This window comes from Engraulis encrasicolus, chromosome 22 (genome assembly GCF_034702125.1).
Source record: "Engraulis encrasicolus isolate BLACKSEA-1 chromosome 22, IST_EnEncr_1.0, whole genome shotgun sequence".
Lineage (NCBI taxonomy): Eukaryota > Metazoa > Chordata > Actinopteri > Clupeiformes > Engraulidae > Engraulis > Engraulis encrasicolus.
In genome coordinates this window covers 42,011,061-42,015,544 of record NC_085878.1, presented here as the reverse complement: position 1 = coordinate 42,015,544, position 4,484 = coordinate 42,011,061, and the positions used below count along the sequence as shown (strand labels likewise).

The following is a 4,484-nucleotide window of genomic DNA, read 5'->3' as shown; positions in this document are numbered from 1 at the left end:
GATTTTTCACAATATCAAAAAACACCGTCGGTCCAGTAGTTATACCCACGGCCCTGTCCGACGAGCCACACCCCCTCTTGAAGAGAGATACAGAGGGTCTTGCTTATCAAGCTACCTGCCAGAAGATTGTATGCCAGATATGACACCAAGAATTGAAGTTCCTTGAAAATAGGCTACGAGCTGTCACCCTCGAGCTCCGCAGCACTTGTGCGCCCACTCTTTCCTCACAAACCGTCAGTCATGCAACGCATAAAACAGTCTCGGAACAGCAAATCATGCGATTAACCTTAATCACAACCTGTACCAGCACTAAGTTGTGCACGAACAGACAACTTGTGCGACAAAACAACAAGAAGAAACTCATTGCGCTCATTGCACTGTTTCTCCACGCTGTAAAACGTGTGCTGGGGGATTTTAGACAGTACTGTCTTTGCATGCGCGCTGTTGCAAAAAGCAGAGTAGAACGCACCGTCCGATCAGTCTCTGTCATGCCATTCACTGTCAGAATTTAGCCTTTAGAAAAAATCCCGGATTTTGGCTTAAAATATGGGAATTTTCCAGGATTTGGGGAGCTCAAAGTTGACAGGTATGGGTGGAGGTATATCAGATTGTAGAAGGAGGGATTGTGCCTTTAAGGGCAGAGTGAGATGGGGAGGGGGTGGAGGTTTATACATGTATTTGTATTAGAATGGGGGCACATCTGAGTGTGGTGGTGGTGGGAGGGCTGGTGATAGTGGTGTGGAGGGGTGGGGATGGCACACAGTGTATTGGGACAAGGACAAGGGGGACGACGCTGGAGGGCCCCCTTCATGCATTAATCAACACCCAGGTGCATGGTGCCACGTGTGGGCCGTGCTGGACTGGCAGGTGGTCCGAAGGGACCCCTCGTTCAAGGAAAGGGGAACGGGGAACGGGGAACGGGGACAGCACAACCCAGCCCAGCCCAGCACTACTGCTCCTCCTACTCCTGCTCCATGCGCCCCCCCCCAGAGCCACCAGGGACACACTTGTCTGTACTGCAATAAGCATCCCCACTGCAACAAGAAACTCTGCCAGCCCAATATGGTCCAGCTGCGTCTTGTCCAGCTAATACCGCTACGCCCATTCCTCATTACTAGACCGCCCAGTAACGCCCCTTTGGCTGTTCAAGTTTCTGAAGGGGGACTTATTAAAACGACTGGATGGATTTCGCTGGATGGATTTCGCTGCAGCGATCACTCAACTGTCGGTAAGATTTCGAATAAAATGCATGAATATACATAACGGTTACTTTACGAGTTGACTTAGTCGGAGTGCGAACAGAAAGTCGGAGGTGTCATATTTGTTCAACCTGGTGTTAAACGTAATTTCAATTCTTGACCAGTGCATGTAAAGAAATTGTAAATAAAACCGACTTGATGTAGTAGTGCTAAAAATAAACCTTTATATTTTCTCTTAGTGAACTTCTCAAAATATATGGGCTAATGTAGATACCACTTGGGATGGGTTTATCGTTACCTATTGTTTCTGATGGGGCGTTAATTGGTGTGGCACCCGGAACTCTTCCTCACTTCGGGAAGATTGGCAAGGGGTAAGCTGTGTTTTTTTCCTCCGTGTCACAAACTATTTAATGATGTTTCTGTACTTTAATTTCTCTGTTATTTTATTGATCTTTGATGGGAAGATATTCTGTTACGTTTGTGTTGATATTTTCGTTGTAATTTTCGCTCAAAGTATGTACATTAGCGCCATTAATGTCCGCGATCGTTATGAAGTTAACAGGTGCTAACGAGCAGATTGGGAAGTAAATAAATGCTACTGGATCGAGGCCCCTCGTCATCTCTCCTGCCTCTTCAATCATCCAAAGACTGTTTAGTCTGTTATTTTAATGTAATGGTCGGTTCATGTCCGTTGCATTGACTTGACTTGTCATTGGGTCTGATTTTAAATGTGCCATATAGTTCAATGTGGGAGCAGGTTCACACACTAAATAAGACACTAAGGTCAAGCACAAGCAGATTTTTTGTTTTATTTTTCTCAGAGCAGAGTAGAGCAGATGTTTCAGGTTGCTGCCATCAGAGAGCAGTGACTTGACCTCAGTGTCTTATTTAGTGTACTCCCACATTGAACTCTACTTTTTGGGTCCACGCACCTACTTATTTCTAAACATCTAGAGTGCAACAATACCCATGCCTCCTAATGTGCCATATAACCTGTATCTCGCCTATTGTGTGTGTGTGTGTGTGTGTGTGTGTGTGTGTGTGTGTGTGTGTGTGTGAGTGTTCGTGAATGTGTTCACGCAGATATAAGAAGTTGGGGTTGGGGTTGATGATCCACATGATGGTGATGGACCAGGACAGCTCTGGACCTCCTGACTGGCAGCTCCATCCTCAACCTCCCTTCCTGTCCTTCACACATGTGCAGGTAAGGCCAATTTTTAAAAACTCACTGCATTGTCTGAGGCAAAAGTAGGAGAAAAGGAGTGAGTGAGTGAGTGAGTGAGAACCCGGCCATTACATGTGATGTGACCCTTAAAGGGCGTGTGTGTGTCCTAGAACCAAGACAGTGGCAGTGTGTGTCTGTCTGTCTTTGGTTAAGGATATTTTTAAGATACTACCTTGTTGTGTTAACATTATTTTGCTATTTCTGACAGGCAGAGGCAGTTTTCTGAAGGATGGTTAATGTCAGTACCAACATGTTGTGATGGAGGCTTCCACCTGAGCTGAACACAGAAACTTGCACACAGTGGTGAGTAAAACACTGAATCTGTTTTGTTCTGCACTAGACCAATAAGTATTTCATACAGTAATTCCTTTCTGTGCTGTGTTTATTTATTGAAAAAAAAATGTGGATAGAGGATAATACAAAACACTGGCACTGTAGTGATCCCTGCACAGGCCAGAAGCTGTGTATCTCTTCAGCCTGGTGTTCTGCATTAAAATGATGGGTGTGATTTTTATGTAGTGTATTCTATGTATCCCTCTCGTGTGTGTGTGTGTGTGTGTGCATGTGTGCATGTGTGCATGTGTGCAGATGGAAGCAGTCGTTCCTGTTCAGCATTGATATGCCGGTAATGGGTTTGATGAGCCACAGCATGGTGATGGGCAATCAGCATCAGGACCAGGGCCGCTCACAAGGAGAACCTCCTGCCCTGCCTCTTCATCCTCAACCTCCAATCTTCCTGCTCTTCACACATGTGCAGGTGAGGACAACCTCTAAAATGCACACTTGACTTGAGGCAAAGGGGGGAGAATAGGCGTGCATGCATGCACGTGCACCAAACTTTAAGACAGTAGCAGTGTGTGGGGGGGCATGTGCACAAGCATATGCACGTGCTCATGTCATGTCCTTCTGTAGGTAGATAGGGGGTGGTTGTTTTTGTCTTAATTGTCATTCATAACATTAACATGCCTTTTTTTGACAGGCACAGAGCCAGTTTTCAGAGGGAGGGCTGATGACACCAGCAACTTCGGATCTGAACCTGATCAACCCAGCACCAACCACTGTGCCGCTCCTCCTCTGCCAACTGCACCCCCTGCTCCACCATCTCAAAAAGGCACAGACACTACTCCACTTCCTGCGAAGGATGAGAGAAGAGCCGACCTCCCCACAACGGCACTCACCACCTTCTACAGGGGTGTCATTGAGAGCATCCTGACCAGCAGCCTCTCTGTCTGGCATGGCAGCCGTCAAGCTGAAGACTAGAAGGCAGTACAGAGAGTGGTGAGGACAGCAGAAAAGCTCATAAGATCACCCCTACCTGTTCTCCCTACTACCATCAGGGAAGCGCTAGCCCAGCATGCGGTGCTGCAAAAGCACACTGGGAAACGACTTCTTTCCACAAGCCATCAGACTCCTCAACGCACTGAAGAAAACCACATGAATAACCAAGGACACGGGAGAATATTCCATGAACACTTATTTCACCATGCTGCTTACACTTTACTCATTGCACCTTGTATACAGCATCTTCACACCACCTGTATGAACTCCTCCTGCCGTGTGTGTGTGTCCACTGTGTTTGTGTATTTATTGTCCATCAGTATGTTAATCTTATTATTGCACACTGTTTGGGTGTCTGTATTTATAGTATGTATCAGTCTGTATTTAATGCCAATGCCTTATTTTTAGTTATTAGTTAAATGCACATTTGAGACTGGTCAAACACAATTTCAAACTTTGTGTTAACCCTCTTGTTGACCGTTCACACTTCATAGTGTAAAAGTAAACAGAAATAAATTCACATTTCATTCCTGTCTCGTTCACTTCTTTCAGCAATGTATGTGGCCTACATGCAGGGAAGCTGACAGGGGAGACAAAGGGGTCCGTTGACCTGGGCCCAGTGAGACGAGGGGTCCAGGAATGGGTCCTCATTACATTGTATGTAGTCTATGTATTGAGTGGGGGCCCTTTCAGATGACTTTGTCCTGGGCAAAGCCAAAGCTGTCAGCGGCCCTGATTATGTATGCACAAACACTGGTTATGATGGTAGGAAAATTTTTCTC

The 4,484-nt window shown here is 46.1% G+C and overlaps 1 long non-coding RNA gene across 4 annotated transcripts; it reads left to right on the top strand.

The window, feature by feature from the left end:
• The first annotated feature begins 1,170 nt into the window (after positions 1-1,170).
• Positions 1,171-4,233, top strand: LOC134439140 (uncharacterized). Of its 4 annotated transcripts, none has more exons than XR_010032717.1 (5): positions 1,171-1,228; positions 1,439-2,403; positions 2,633-2,727; positions 3,013-3,181; positions 3,404-4,233. It is a non-coding gene; the product is annotated as an uncharacterized LOC134439140 (long non-coding RNA). The 4 variants fall into 4 exon arrangements; XR_010032716.1 differs by having other exon boundaries at positions 1,173-1,570; positions 2,283-2,403; XR_010032718.1 differs by having other exon boundaries at positions 1,211-1,228; positions 2,283-2,403.
• Positions 4,234-4,484: the final 251 nt, after the last annotated feature.